This window comes from Pipistrellus kuhlii, unplaced genomic scaffold, assembly GCF_014108245.1.
Source record: "Pipistrellus kuhlii isolate mPipKuh1 unplaced genomic scaffold, mPipKuh1.p scaffold_m20_p_1, whole genome shotgun sequence".
NCBI lineage: Eukaryota > Metazoa > Chordata > Mammalia > Chiroptera > Vespertilionidae > Pipistrellus > Pipistrellus kuhlii.
Window position 1 is genome coordinate 95,606,226 of NW_023425404.1, and position 17,352 is coordinate 95,623,577.

Consider the following 17,352-nt stretch of genomic DNA (forward strand, 5'->3'; position numbering starts at 1 on the left):
AACCAGGTCTGCAGGAGAGAATAGTTAGGCGTGACCGGGCCAGCAGGAGAGGACAGTTAGGGTCGACCAGAGTGGCAAGGGAGGGAAGTTAAGGGTGACTGGGTCAGCAGGGGAGAGCAGTTGGGGGCAACCAGGCCACTGTGGGAGGGAAATTAGGGGTGATCAGGTCAGTAGGGGAGGTCAGTTAGGAGCAATCAGGCTGGCAGGGGAGTAGTTAGGGGATGATCAGGCTGGCAGGAAGAAGCATATAGGGACAACAAGGCAGTTAGGCAGGTAAGTGGTTGGGAGCCAGCAGTCCTGGATTGTGAGAGGGATGTCTGACTGTCCTCAAAGGGTACCAGATTGGAGAGGGTGCAGGCTGGGCTGAGGGACACCCCCGCTCCTCCATGCTTGAATTTCATGCACCAGGCCTCTAGTGACTATTAAGTACCTTTCAGGAAACTAGTTAGAAATAAGATAGGAAAATAATGTAAAACTAATAATTTTCTTATAAACCAGTAGCTACTAATTAAATACAATAGATGAAAAATAAACTTTACATTAAGAATAACATTATCCATGATATCAAAGTAATTTTTTGAGAGCCCACCATGTACAAGTGTTGCGCTTTATTGTTCTTGTCCTCAGGGGCTTAAATTCTAGTGGATAATACTAACCTGCAATCACAGTACAGTATGTTTAGTGCTATGATAGAGGGGATATGTGGGATGGGGATGCTCCAGCTGAGTTCTGAAGGAAAAGTATGAATTTTAATAAGGAAAGATTGTTCAGGTATGGGAAGTGATGATGGAAAATAGTATCAATGTGTGAGGGAACCTCATTAATTTAGTAAGCCTAGACTGTAGGGTTCAGGGAGGGATTAGAAGTGATGAAGCTGGTGAGATAATGTGTAGTCAGTTCACTGAAGTCTCTGTGGTTTGTATTGAGGCTATAGGGAAATCCCACCTTAAACAACCTCCTCTTCCTTTCTGTAGGCATTTTGTGGGTGCCAATCATTTGAATGATTTTGGTTCAGTTTCTGTCATTTTATTCTAAAGTCAGTTAGTGTGAGGCTGCTTGTAGAATTTATCTGCTCTTTGACTCTGCCTATAAAACCAGGGTAATTGAATTATCTTCTGATTAATGTGCTGAACAGGGCAGTTTTTATTGCACCAAATACCTTTCCAGAGATTGGGTACTTATACATAGGAGTCTTACAATGGGCTTTTGACCCTGAAGCAAGGTCTCAAGATAGTCTTTGTGGTGGTTCTGAGGTCATCTGAATCCACTAAAAACCTAAAAGAGGACCTTATACAAACCATGTGGTCCCACTGGGATAAGTGGGCCCTGGCATAATGGGACTGTGTGTATTTGGGTCTCCTTGATGGCTATACTCTGGAGAAATGCATGTATGGAAGGCCTTTCATTAGGAAGATAATATTCAGGTTTGGGGCTGGGTTTTCACAAAGAATAGTAAGGTTCTGTAAAGAAATGAGGATGGTTCTTTGCTTGTGCCAACTGAAGGCAATGAGATTCTAGCTGGATGGGAATATCAAAGTTCATGTGCATGATTCTATGATAGTCAGATATATCCTTGAGGTCTTCTGTTTTTAAGATTTTTGAGTTAAATTTCACAAGAAATATCATCCATCTTACTTGGCACTCATTGAACTACTTGATGGTAATGTTAATAATAGCAGGTAACACTTTTGAAGCTATTTATAAAGATATAAAGCTAAGTTCTTTCCTTGAATCTTCACACCTCTATTAGGTAGACTTGAATTATTATCCCCATCCTACCAAATAAGTGGATTTGAGGCTGGGAGACAGTGTCTTATCCAAGGTCATTCAGATAACTCTTTATGGAATGGTTCTCAAACCCATGCCTATCAAAATCCCAAGTGCATCCCCTTAGAGAATTATACAGCCTCAGGAAGGATCAGAAGTTTGATAAATGGAATTTTGAATCTGAGTGGTCAGGATGTCATTTTCTATTCTAAGGATAGATACTAATATGCAGCTTGAATGCAACTTTAGTGATTAAGAAGTTTTTTGTTTTTTTTTTCTATCAAAGAAGTAGTTTTTACCCACTTTTTAATGGAAAACAAACATGCACATGAAGGCTTTAGGATAAGATGGAACCAATGAACAATTTGGATACATTGGTCTCCATGACAAATGGCTTATGTCAATTGGTCTGGAATGGAAATGTAGAAAGGGAGGTACAGACAAAGATAAGCTATAAGTGCAAATTTTCAGAGCAGGATCTGCGGTGCAGCTGGCAAGGGTCAAATAGGGGAACTCACGGTACAGTCATAGCCTGTCCCAGAGCATGAACAGGTATTCCTGTAAGCAAACATTCTCTCTTTGAAATGTTTTGTCATAGGCATCTAGCCCTACTTGAATATTGCCATTCCCATCAGGCAGAAGGAAACAAAGAATGCACTTTATCAACAGAACTCCAGTGGTATCTAAAGCTCCAAGAACCTATGAACTAAGTGCTAAATGCTACAATCTTGGGTGGGAGTTGTACGTGGTAGCTGGGGAAGGCAGTGAAGTAATATACTCAGTGCAGAACTGCTACTTTGTAGATGAGTCAGTAGCTTGGCAATCCTGCCCTGTGGACACTTTTATTAGGTCATCTGTATTTGTTGTAGTTTTTGCCTTTTTGCAACTGGAAGACTTATGATCTCTTTACCAGATAAGTCCTAAAATGTAGAAAGACTAGTTTACAATATATCACCTCATTATTTTTGGCACAGTATTGTTTGGGGCATAGCGTCTTGTAAAACTTCAAAGGTTTATCTTTTGACATAAAAATAATGAGAAACTAAATGAAATTTAGTGCTGGAAACTGATCATTGTCTCACTAATTAGGAAGATGTGGACAAGGAACATCTTGGAAGGCTGGTCAACCTTAGAGCTCTGAAAGGTCAGAGGCAACCACTCCCTATCTAATTAAGACAATGATAACTGAGGCAACTTCTTTACCAAATAATCATGTAAATCCTTACTGATAAGATAATCTGCCTGTTACTGGAATTACCTGCCTAAGAGCAATGGGTGTATCCCAAACCTGAATAAAAGGGATCGCAAAGCCAAAGCAAGGCATAGTCCTCCCACTAGAGGTGGACTCCCACTTGGCCCCCAATATTTCCAAATTAATATTTTTCTAGTCTCTTTCATTTGTGTTCGGCCTTCTCCAGAACTTGAACCCTGAACTGGAAACCTGAACCACGCAGGATGTGAAAAGGGGTTTTCAGTTTAGTTATGAAGTTTAGTTACTTATTAATGTAAAGTGAATGCCATTTTATATACTTGGCATTAATAAAAACCAAAGTATTATGTTAAAGAGTTTACTGTATCACTACTATTTATTTTCCTATTTTAAGTGGAATTGTAAAATAATTTATATATTTATAAAGGGTAATACTTTAAATTTATTACATGATGGGGATAAGCCTGGTTTATAGTGTCCTGTGCTTTTATGATCTGAAAAACATGGTCGGTGGGCAGATACTGGACAATGACAGCTCATGCTTTTTGAGCCATGACAAGAATACATACTGGCTGGAATACTTGGAAACGATGATGGTTTAACTCCCACTATTAAGTTTATGACATCGTCCAGGGTTAGATCTCACTCCTAATGGTGGCAATATCTTACCTTTACAAGGTACTTTCATCATGACGGGTCCCAGAGTGCCCTCTAAGTATATGTCTACAGGAATCACTATTTTCTGCAATGTAGCCATTTCTTAGGAGAGCAACAACACCCATAAAATCACAACAGCGTGGCACTAAGAACAAAGGTGATGATGTAACAGTCAATCAGGCCTTAATATTAAAGCAACATAATGTACTCACCCAATTTGATGGGTGCACCAATAATAATGTCCTTCAAAAGGTTTTCATGTGATGATTATGAAGTCAGTGCTCGACTTTTATATGGCCCTTGATAGAACAATATCTCTTAACATTTTTCCAACTTAGTATTTTTTCAGAGTAATAGTATTACCCTATTTAGAGGTAACTGTTCTCTTATTTTTTATTACCTTAATAAAAAATAGATGTGTATCTCCTCTACTACCTGTATGTTTTTTGAAATTTCCAATTTCTGTATTGCTTTTGTTTTTGCTTCCTCACTAGGAAATAATTGACATGTCTGGAAAGGATACCAGAGAGATTTTTAAAAAATTGAAAATAAGAGGCTTAATTCTCCCTATTGAAAATATAGGAAGAGACTCTACTCCCTTTTCTTAGAGGATTTCTTTCTGAAAAATATTTAAGTTTCTTCTCTGTCCTTTTGAAATGTATGCAAACCTTTTAAAAAGTTTCTTATCAATACTATGACCCAAGAATGTTTCTCAGGGATTTGGGAACCAACTCTTGGAAATATAATCATAAAAAAAGACAGTGCTCCTAATATCCCATTTTCTGGTAAGGGGCTTACTTTAAAGGATGCCTGTTTCCAAAACTTTCTCCCATCATGAAGATATAAGAAATTTATTTTTCCTTTGGAAAAACCAGCTAGCTAACTCAAATAGTCACCTCAATTGCCAGGTGAATTTAGGATGAACTATGCATGACAGATGGAGTTGCTGAGTCCTCTTCCCTGAGGACCAGTTATTCCTTATCTTGAGAATAAGCATGTAATGGGTTGTATCTGCATGGCTACATAAAAAGAAGAGATTTATTTTTGTCTTTGCAGTCTCTTAGTGGATTGTCTGTGATGAGCATCACATTCGGGTTTAATGCTTATTCAGTAATAAAACTATTTTCTTTCTCTTTACCTTTGTGGAGAGGTTTTCTGGGTTGGCAGTAAATTTTTATCTTAATCATATTTCCCCAACATCGCTTTTGTGGCAGTTGCCACTGGGTGGTTAGTAAAGTTTTATTAAAATAGCCTATGCACGGCTATTAGAGTCACTTGTGTCCTGTAAAATTAGAACAGCTCACCCATGCTGATGCCTCCCAATGACCTAAGCACTGTTCTATGTGCTTTGATATATTTTTCTTCTAATTCTCTAAGAAAACCTGAGGTTACTTTAACTTACTTGTACATTTAAAAAGATAAAAAGGTAACTCTTGCCATTTGTGACAACATGGATGAACTTTGAGAATATGATGTTAAGCAAAATAAGTCAGAAAAGTTAAGAACCATATGATTTCACTAATATGTGGGAAATAAAGTGAATAAATGAGAAAAATAAACAAAAAAACCCCATAGATACAAACAACAATATGATGATTAGCAGAGGGATACAGGTGCCATGATAGTAAGGGCAAAGGGGATCAAATATATGGTGATGGGAGATGATTTGATTTTGGGTGTTAGGCTTACAATGCAATATACAGATAAGGATTATAGAAATGTACTCTTGGTGTGGGAACCATGCCAAGTCCCTGGATAATCAAGGCTGTTGGGAGCACAGAGGCCTTGTTATCAATACAGCAAAGGCCTCTCTGAGTGTGTGCCTAAACGGAATGTTCAAGGACTCTGAGCCTGGGAATCCTAATCAGGCCAAAATACCATGAGCGGATGCAAGGACACATGGCACACTGTGCCCTTCTGTAGCAAATATTATTGGTGTAACTAACTATTGGCACGAAGCCTTCTTTGTCTAAATCACATGTGTCAAACACAAGGCCCGCGGGCCAAATCCGTCCCGCCAGGCCTTGCAATGTGGCCCGCACCACTCTGTCATCACTGCACTCCGCTGCGTTTCCATCACAATGACAGTTTATGACTGTTCAGTAAACCATTTGGCCCGCGATTTAGGCTGGATTTTAGATTTTGGCCCCTTCTCTGATTGAGTTCGACACCCCTAGTCTAAATAGTATATAATAAAAGTAGGTTACTGACCAGCTAGCTATATGGAGTAGGTGGAATTGGCTGAGGATGGAGTGAGAAGTCTTCTAGAGAGAGCAGCTGTGCAGGAGAGATGGGAGAAGCTGCTGAGCCGGAGAGCTTAGGTTCTGCGACAATGTGAGGATGTGAGTCTAGGAGGTGGTGTGCGGCTCTCAGATAATAGCTGTGGGTACAGAGACTTATGCTGCTTTGTGGGAAACATAATGTTCACCTGCCTATATGGACTTGCTTTTAGGACTGTTCTTGTCTGATGTCTATATGGCCACTGGATTCTGCAATAAAGACACATCCTTATACACCCACAACCTCTCATGGCTTCTCTGTCTAAGACCTGGCATCCTAGGAGGTCCAGCCCCACACAGAGGGGCTCAGACCCAACATCTGTTACTAATGAGCAAAGGATAAAGGAAGAACTTGGACTCAGTTCCCAACAGTTAGTACAGTGGGCAGGGTTCGAGAAAAACCAGCCCTGGCATAGTAGGAGAGGAGAATTTAGAAGAATATGAGGACTCACAGACACCCAGAACAATCAGAGAGGCAGAGCTCGTGCAGGGCTCCTGCTGTGTGCTCTGAAACTTTAAATCTGTATTATCTTATTAACCAATGCCGCCCCAATAAATTTAATAAAGAGGTAACTATTTACACAATAAAAATCAGTTATCATTATATTCAATTTACAAATTTTATAGAATGGCATGTAGGGCTTGTTGAATGGAGACGAGACCACCCAAGAGGCAGAGACCCCTACCCGGGAAATAACTCCAACTAGCCAATTGCGGAGTCAAATAACAAACTTTATTGCAGATTCGAATCTGGGCTGCCGCCGTGGCAACGGCGCGGGCCAGGAGCAGCAGCCATTACAAAGCAGTCTCCTTTTTAAGCACTCTTCAAACAAGCACATTCCAAACAAGGAGGGATGGAGGTCCACTGAAGCTGATTAGTTTCTATATTGCTTAACCTTGTGGTTGCATGCATCGGCCAAATGGCCTAATCTCCCTTCTTGGTTTGTTCTGCTATCTTAGCCTTGACTAACCCAGACTGTTTGGCCTTCAGGTCCAGGAGGGGGAGGGAGTAGCAACTTTCTACCCTCCAGGCAAGGTCAGTTATTTTCCACTCCTCAGGGCTGTTATAAAAAAAATCCTAAATTTTACTTCTGAGTATCTTTGATTGAGTCTTTGACTCTCTCCAATCGTCTGCCTCTGAGCTTTAATGCCTACTCAAATTCTTCCTTCTTGAGTCACCTTCCTTATTGATCTTAGGGGTATTCTGCCTGATTGGGGAGGTGGGGGCAGAAGAAACTTTCCTGAGTAAGGCTAAAGGCTGCCTAAGGCAGATTCTTATTGATCTTATTTCATTAACAATTGGCCAGAATGAGGGTACTTCTTTTAGTTAAACCTTTTTCTTGTGCTATATTAAGATGATTAATTAAATGGACATAAACAACAGTGTGTTAAGGGCCAGAAAGAGAGGAGGGGAGGGTCTGCCTGAAGGTGGGCAAAGAGGGGGGAAACATTGGAGCATCTGTAATAATGTCAATTTAAAAAAAAAAGATTCTTAAAAAATTTTCAAATATTTTCAGGCTCCCATTTTTATTAATATTTACTAAAATCTATAATAATAAAAGGGAAATATGCTCATTAGACCGGACATCATTCTGGACGTCCTTCCTAATAAAGCCAGGGTAGGGGGTGGAGGAAAGGCCAGCCTGGGTTCCTACAGGCTGCTGGAGGGAAGCCTGGATCCTGGTTGCCAGAGGAAAGCCGGTGCTGACAGCTGGGGGAAGGAAGGCCTACTCTTGCACAAATTTTCATGCATCTGGCCTCTAGTTAAATATAATAAACTAAATAAAATAGTCAATATGGAGTACTTGGAAAGGGCTCATTAATTACTAGCTGATATTAGATATTATAGGCCACACAATGTAGAGGTGGAGGGAGATAAAGTGGGGAGGCATACAGTGACTTTGAATGCTGCTATTATGTAACTTTATTGTGTAGCTCTATGTAGCTTTTATGTAATTATTATGTAGCTTTCATATAAACTTGGGAAAAGTCTATAAACCCTCTTGGAGTCTGTTTCCTCATTTTCTGAATAAGAATAATACTAAATAATGTGTTAAAATCTAAAATAATTTTGAGGGAAAAGTCAGCAAGCAGACTGAAGAGTATGCAGGTTCTGAGAGAGTGAGGGGGTTTTTTGGCAGTTTGCCCTCCAGTATTCCAGATAATTCTTAGGTAATAGGCCCAGGGAAGCACATGATTCAAGCTTCCTCCACAGCCAGTTCCACTGAGTCACATGTAAGTTGCCTCAGCACTGGTCCACAGATGAGCTCCAGTAGAAGGGTGGCAACTTCCAATTACAGATGAAAAAGTTTTGGTGATGTGATGTATAGCATGGTGACTATAGTTAACAATACTGTCCTGTATATTTGAAATTTGCTAAGAGATCTTATAGTTGTCAACACGCACACAAATGGTAACTCTGTGAGGAATGGATTTGTCAATTGACTTATTGTGGAAATCAGTTTGCAATATATGTGTATATCAAATCATGTTGTACACTTTAAACTTTAACATCATATGTCAAATATGTCTCAATAAAGCGAGGGAAAGAAAATCTAGGGGGTAGGTTGCCAAGCCAATAGTATCAGAATCATTAGGGGTGGGGCTTGAATAGTTGCATTTGAAAACTGCACAGAAGATTCTTATGTTCATTATATCTGAAAATTACTTTTATTTTGCAGTGGCAGAAGGCAGCTGAGGCTAGCCAGCTCTCTAGTCTGATTTCCTTCTGCTGGTCAGTATACCTTTTCTTGCTATTATTTGGCTTTTGTATTTAAAACATGCAAATCAATCCTAAAATTAGCTTAAGCCAATTTAGCAATTGAGCTGTTAAAAATGGTGTAGGATTCATTCTTAGGTCCAAGTAACATTTGTATGAGGCACTCCTTCTGTCAGCCTGCAGGTTTGAATATTGCTCATCTAGTGCTATCTCCATCCCTTTTGCATCAGGAAGAGCTCTGCCTTTCTCCTCAAAGCCACGTAGCCACAGGCAGCCTCCATGAGGGGGTGTTAGTGTTCAAAGGTCACCTCCTGCATGCACCTCTGTGCTGTCACCCCACGCTGGCAGCCCCATCCTGTCAGCTTGTATCAGCTGTGTCACAGGAAATGGCATTCCTGAAACCTGCCCTTCCAAGCATTTGTGTAGCTCTGCAGCTTTAGCAGTAACCGAAGGCTAAATGTTAAAAATGGAATTTTCTCAGAGAATAAAGCAGATAATTTTTTAGTGGTTTATTCACCACTCTTCTCCACTGCAGCAGTTTCTCATAATCCCCCTCTGATTTTTAACACAAAAGATGGAGAACTGTGTGAGGTATTGATGCCATGCTTAGAGAGTTCAATACATTGAACAGAAGCAGAGAGATTTCATTTTCTAACAAGCAGCAGAAAACAGCCCTGACCAAACAGCCATACTTATTTGGTGGCAATAAGAAAGGAAAAGTCTGCTGAGCTCCTGAGGTGCCTCCGATGGAGGGAAGCTAGGAAAGGGGTTGGTGTGGTCTGCCTGAGTGCCCGCACACAGAGAGCACATTATGCCATGAAGTTTATTTCTGATGTCAATTACTAGCTCAGGATTATTTCTATACTTCATGCTTGAAACAAATGAGCACAATGGGGATAGTAACAATAATAGCTAGCCTCTACTGAGTGGCTGTGTTGGTCCAGGACTGCAGGCAAGTAATATGACACCACATAGTGATTCTGGCAGTACCTATTTCATGGAGTTGATTCATTATTTAAAAAATATATATATTTTAATGATTTTTTAAAGAGAGAAAGAGAGAGGGCTAGAGAGTTAGAAAGATCAATGAGAGAGAAATATTGATCAGCTGCCCTTGACCAGAATCGAACCCGGGACCCTTCAATCTGCAGGCCAATGCTCCATCCATTGAGCCAAACCAGCCAGGGCCTTCATGGAGTTGTTTTAAAAGTGGGATGAGATAGGCAAGTGAGATGTATATCAGAGGTTCGGGTGCCCTCACAGTGCAGGTGCTAACCTTGGTCAGGGCCAAACAACCATTGTGGGGCTCTATCCTCAGAGAAGCTGAGGGAAGTATGGTTATATGCAGCAATTTGTACTTGTTGGGGATTAATAGCTCACCTAGTAGATGCAAGGCTACTTACTTATTGGTTCCTCTCATCCTATGAAGCACTTAAAACCTGGGCATTAGAAGCAAATTTTCTTCTTTCTTTTTTATTTATTTATCTTTTAAAATCTCATCATGGTAAGGCCAACTTACTTCACAATATCTTATTTTAAACAAAATGGATAATTGATGCCTCCTAATTTTTATATAAAGTTTAGGCAAACACAATTTGAAACTAGTCTCTACCTTCCTCCCAACCAGATAGTTTTCCCTACATTCTTCTGTAAGGAAGTTCCTGAGCTGCCACTGCTTCTGTCACCTGTGGAAATGCAGCTTGCAGGAGGGATCTAACTTTGGTTACTATTGTTTAAGACACTGTAATTTGATTTGTTGTTGCTATTAATCTTCACTGGAATATATTTTTCCATTGATTTTTAGAGAGAGTGGGAAGGGAGAAGAAGAGACAGAGAAGTATAGATGTGAGAGACATATCAATTGGTTGCCTCCTGCACGCACTGGGGCCAGGGAACCTGCAATCAAGAAACATGCCTTTGGTCGGAAGTGAACTCAGAACCCTTCAGTTCGAAGGCTGATGCTTTATCCATTGTGTCAAACCAGCCAGGGCTCTAATCATCACTCAAGGATGTACTTAGAAAGAAAGGGAAGGAGAGGAGAGAGAGAGAGAGAGAGAGAGAGAGAGAGAGAGAGAGAGAGAGAGAGAGAGAGAGAGAAAGAGAGAGAATTGATGTGAGACAGAAACATTAATCAGTTGCCTTACAAACATGCCCCTATTGGGGATTGAACCCATAATTTACATACGTGCCCTGGCAATTAATCAAAAAGTAATCTTTTGGTGCACAGACAACCAACTGAGCCACCCTGGCTAGGCAAGACATTGTAATCTGGTCTTTTATGATGTCATCTACTATGTATTTTCTAATTTAAAATTTCCCCTCCAAGTTACTCTGGAGCATGTAAGTGTTGATGAGTTTGTGGCTGATGTTGAAAACATTGCTACTTTATTACACTCTGCTTTTGTCAGCCCTTGGGTGAACTCTGGTGACGTAGTTCTGTGGAATAGACTGCTCAGACCTTTTGCTAATGAGGAGAGTAAGTTTCAGTGATAGACCAATTAAAGGGATTTACTGATTTATTGTGAATTTTATGTTAGACTTTTTTGCTCATATTAAAAAATTATGTAGACCTCCTCTATCACAGGAGCCCACACTCACCTTTTTACCCCCACCTTCTCCTCCCCCTCTCCTTTCTCCAAGGCAAGTTACCATTACCTTCTTCACCCCCAAGCTTTGAATAAAAGAGACATATAGTATAAATGGGAACAGTGTGACATTTCACTATATCTATAATAAAACTATTGTTAATGATTATCTATCTATCTACCTACCTATCTATCATCTATCTATTATCTGTCTATCTATCTATCTATCTATCTATCTATCTATCTATCTATCTATCATCATCTCTATCATATATCCACCCCAAAAGAGATAGCACAAATTTATAAGAAGTCATTTTTGATATCCTTTTTTAAAGAAGTCTTTGTTGTTATAAAATCCTATAAGAGGTTGATACAGCTTAGAGCAAGTAAAACATCAGTGAAGGATGCTATATTAATGGATGTATGGACAATGAAAATGAAGTGTCTGAACGAGGAATAAATTGGTTCACTTTGGTGGTGCATAAATTCTATCAGGCCATTTGGACACAGTTTAATAAATTTGTTTCATTGAGTGCAATGCTTTCCCATTAGCTGGAAAGAGCAGCAGTGTCTCTGAGAAGCAAGAAAGAGCTGCTGGAATATACTACAAAATGTGCAGAAAAGATTAACCCACTCACCCAAGATTTTGAGGAATAGGAAACAGGGGCTAGAAAACAATGTATTGCTGGTAAAGTCTGGTACAGAACTGGTCTGACTTTCCTGATTTGACATTTCTACCACCTGAAGTCCTGTTATTCTAGATTTGGTTAGTGTATTACTTACCATATTTTTCGGACCATAAGACGCACCGGACCATAAGACACACCAGTTTTTAGAGAAGGGAAATGAAAAAAAAAAGATTCTGAAACAAATAGTGTCCTAAAATATTTTATGTGCATTAAAACCCAACATCACAGTCATAAACACATGTAATCAATCCTGTAAAGTAAACAGCAGCATTTAGAACCATTTTAGAGCCGGGCAAGCACACAGAGACTACACAGAGCCGGGCAAGTAAAAAAACTTTTTTTTTAAAGTATATGTGTAGGCTATATTTGGACCATAAGACGCAGGGACTTTTGCCCCCCACTTCTGGGGGAAAAAAAGTGCGTCTTATGGTCCGAAAAATATGGTATCTATTGTTATGTAACAAATGAGTGGGAATTTAGTAGCACACATTTATCATCTCACTTTTTCTATGGGTCAGGAGTCCGGGCAAGCTTTAGCAGGGTCCTGGGAAACAATACAATCAAGGTGTTGGGCAGGGCAATGGATCAGCTTCCAAGCTCACGCAGGCTGCTGACAAATTTCATGTCTTTGTGACTAGAAAACGGAGAGGCCCACATGTTGCTGACTGTTGGTTAGCTGACAATGTCTCTTAAGATGCCACTCTTAGTTCCTGGCCACACATTCTCTCTCTATAGGGCTTCTTACTTATAACATGGTTGTTTACATCTTCAAAGCCAGTAAGCAAGGGAGAAATTGTGTCTCTAGAGCAAGTCTTTTAACAAGGTGGAATTTACATAATGCAGTCTCCGGAATGACACATCACCTTTGCCACAGTCTGTTGGTAAGAAGCAAGTCACAGGTCCTACCCAAGCTCAAAACGGAAGGGATTGCTCAAGGCAGGATCATGAGGCCACCTTACAGTCTGTCAGGCCCACTACCGAGTCAGAACATTTGAATGACACAGAGATGGAAACTACCCCTTCTATAGGAAATGGAAGTTTCTCCAAGACAGTGATCTCACTGCAAAGTCACCTTGCCAGTCTCAGTGAGCCCTCTCTGGTGGTAGAGGGGGCAATTCCTCCTTAGATTTTTCACTTTAGTATCTGACTCGGTCATTTCCAATTACTGTGTTTATCTTTAGAGGTTGTGTTGGGTGAGAGAGTTGTAATGAGTTGTTAAAAAATGCCTTAAACTGCTTACATTTTTTTTTTGTGGAGATTTTCTTGGAGAATAGGAGGAAGGAGAATAGGCTTTCTTTTTAGCTATGCAAAAATGACTTTAGTATTCTGTAGCATTAGTATAATTCTTAACTGATACAGAAAAAAATTAATGTCATTGGTTTCCTTAGAAGTATCCACTGCCACATGAGTTGACACCTTCTGCAAACCTGCTATATTTTGTTTGTGTATCTGTATGTGTGTGTGTTTTGCTTGAAAATAGTTGCAATTAAAGATACTAAATTCATTGATCCTAAGAATAGGAAGGCTTTTATTGGTAGCTGTTTTAGTACTGGTGATGATTTACAGTCAAGATGATGATTATTTAGCTGAGAATGGCTTATTGCCCACTGAGGGGCTGGCTCATAGAATGCCTCTCATAACTTTGTTTTTATGGTTTTTCTTTCACAATAATTAATCTAATTTTTTCTCCCCATTTTTTGTTGCCCCATTTCCAGTCATTTATTCTGAAAATTGCTTCTGGACACTCCTTCATGTTTGTGCTACCTCATCTATAGAGCTAATATGAATAGCACACTCTGCCTTGAAAGTGAGCACTAATTAAATTTGCTTGCATTCAGTGATTTTAATGGGGCACTGGAGTGTTGTTTAGTGACAACTTTATATGGAAGACAGTGAAAAAATTAACATGTTACATTTAGTAAATTATCAATTAGTTAGCTCCATTATATCAAAATCAGTCACCCACATTTATTAATATTACATTAAAAAAGCATGGATTTTATGCTAGGCTTCAAATCTCTTTGTGTCCATGGGACAGGGTTTATGTCAGCATCATATTTTCTTTAAAAAACAACAAACCACAAAACAAACCAACACTGAAACAAACAAAACAATGTAGTAAGTGAACTCTTGGGTGGAAAGAAAACCTGAAAATGCAGAAACTACTATTATTCATTTCTCTCTTCTTTCTTTCTGACAGACCCCTCTAAAATGATTGAGGGAAAACTGAACTGTTCCCAATTACAAATGTAAATGTAGTTGTCTCAGCTCATTTTTGGGCCACATTCTTCTTACTAGTAATGTTTAGGCAAAGATAGTGAGATGTGAAATAAAGTTCACTTTTGGAAAAACTTATTTTGGTGTTATAAAGAGACACAGCAAGAAATAGTTCCTATTCTTCTTGTTGAATTTATATCCACTTGTGACATCTGGCACTCTGGCAGCCAACTTGAGGCCTTGAGGGGAGTTGATGTGCCAAAGGTGGCAGAATGGAAAGCGGGAAGGAAACTGAATCTCTATTACACCATTTAACTTCTTTCTAGAGATGCCTGACCTTGGTACATTTTAATACCTATTAAACAAAAGATCTTTGAAGTCATCAATAAATATTGATTATAAAGGGTCCTAAAACTATCATGTTTGAGAACCATTATTTTAGACTAGGCTCCTTTCCTCTGGCTTTAGAAGAGCACTATGTCTGGGCTTCATTTCTGTGTGTGTACTACACTGACAATTCCTGCCTAGTGACCAGCTTCACACACACACACACACACACACACACACACACACACACACTCACAGTCATTCTTCTTTCTCTTCCTCAATGGATTGGAGATCTTGGTTAGGTTCTCTTAACATGGTGGTAGATTTCTGTTTACTTGTTTTCTTCCCCACATCCAAACTTCCTTCCTATTTAGGAGACCCACATATTTTTGAATATTTGTGGGAGACAGTTGCATCTCCCACTTCAGGGACTGAAGAGAACAGATACTCCTTCCCACTCATAGTAGGATACAGCCATGTGACCTGGATTTTGACTCTGGAATGGTGATAGGAGGAGGAAGGATGGGTTAGGACTTACTTGTGGCAGCATGAGGTATGCAGTTGTAACTGGGGTTGTGTGCAATGCAGCAGTAGTTGGTGAAGGGGCAGTGCTGATGGCAGTGGTGTTCTAAACCATTGGTGGAATCCTGCCACATAGAAGCTTTTGTTCCTGTCTAGTTCGTGGGCATTTTCCAGCTTTCCTGTGGATTCTGCTAGCTACTTGACTTCCTTTAAATATGTTCATTTTCTAAGTAAGCTTGAATAATGCTTACTATGTGCCTGGCACTAAGTACTTTACAATATGTATGCATGACAAAGTTGTAAAAAAGATACTATTATAATCCTCTTCCTATGTATGGGGGAAATATGGTAGAGAGATGTTAAATAATGTTCCTCAAGTCATACCGATAATAAGTGGCCAGCCATGCCAGGATGCAAACTTGGGCATACTGGCGCCAAACCCAGACTTTTACAAATTCTTTTGACTGAGACAAAGATAAAAGTCTAAATTATCATTGGGCGGGCAATAGGGGCTGTCACATAAAACCTGGGCTTTTCATAAACTCTTACAAACATAATCCTTTTAACAAACACTTGTGATTTAATTTGCATATAAAGTGAAATTTAAAAAATAGCAGATCAATTGATGGCTGCCCACTGTAGGTATTTTTCTAAAAAATTGTTTTTATTTTTCTTTCCAGATGTGCTTTATTGGACTGTAGTGAGAATCTATTTAGAATCTGTCAAAGAAGGTGGTAACAGCCTCTCTACATTTAAATAAATAAATAAATAAATAAATAAATATATACACACACACACACACACACACACACACACATGAATGCATACATACATATATACATTATATATGTTTATTATATATATACACATACATTATATATATGTGTGTGTGTGTGTGTTTACTGGCAGTTGCACTTATGGATTCCTTGTACAGTGGTGCCTCGCATAAAGAACTCCTCGCACAGCGAACGCTGCACACAACGAACTTCATTTCATGATTCATACAACGAACTTCGTTTCACACAACGAAGTCGCCCGAGCTTCCACGACTGCTTCGCCCGAGCTTCCACGATCGCTGCCGATGTATTGCATCCTTCCGCGCAGGCACTGCAGGCAGTCGTTAGTCACTGCGCTTAACTTAAGCACGTATCGCTGCAATCGTTCTTCATTACGAATTAAATCACGCACGTATCACGGCAGTCGTCCTTTTAAGTTAAACTCAATATTTTTTTTATATCATGGCTTCTAAAAAAAGCAGGAAGGTGATTTCTGTTGAAATGAAACAGGAAATAATTAGAAGGAGTGAATGTGGGGTAAAACAGTGACCTCGTCAAAGAGTTTGGCCTCAGCAAGACCACCATTTTCACCATTTTGACAAATAAGGATGCAATCAAATCAGCCAAAGTAGCCAAAGGAGTATCAAAACTATTTCATGAAAAACATTGGTCTTCAATCCACGAGGAAATGGAGAGGCTATTAGCGATTTGGATTAAGGACAGGCAGGTGAAAGGTGACGTAACAACCCAAGATATTATCTGTCACAAAGCCAAGAGAATTTATGACGATCTAAAGAAAAACGTCCCTGGAAGTAGCAGCAATCAAGATAATGAAGAAGAATTCAAAGCCAGCAGGGGGTGGTTTTTTAGATTTAAGAAAAGGTGTGGAATCCACAGCGTTACTATGCATGGTGAGGCTGGCAGTGCTGACAAGAAAGAAGCAGAAAAGTTCTCTATTAACTTTCAAAAATGTATTAAGGATGAAGGATACTGCCCACAACAACTGTTCAATGCCGATGAAACGGGTCTTTTCTGGAAAAGAATGCCGAGCAGAACCTTCATTACAAAAGAGGAGAAGAAATTGCCAGGGCACAAAGCCATGAAGGACAGACTTACCCTTATGTTTTCGTCTAATGCCAGCGGAGACCTCAAGATCAAACCTCTACTGGTTTATCACTCTGAAAATCCAAGAATTTTCAAGAAAAATAACGTTATTAAGTCCAAACTGCCCGTCCATTGGAAGTCCAATCAAAAAGCCTGGGTGACCCAAGTTATCTTCAACGAATGGATTCTGGAAACCTTTGCTCCTGCCGTGAAGAAATTCTTGCTGGAAAAAGAACTGCTGCTCAAAGCCCTTCTGATACTTGACAATGCCCATTCTCACCCAAAAGACCTAGAGGAAATATTGCAGGAAAATTATCCTTTTATCAAGGTGCAGTATTTGCCACCAAACACCACATCCATTCTTCAGCCAATGGATCAGCAAGTTATTGCGAACTTTAAAAAACTCTACACTAGAGCCCTCTTTAATAAGGTGTTTGAAGAATGCGAGTTTGGTGGAGACAATATGACTGTCCGAAAGTTTTGGAAGAAGAAATTTGATG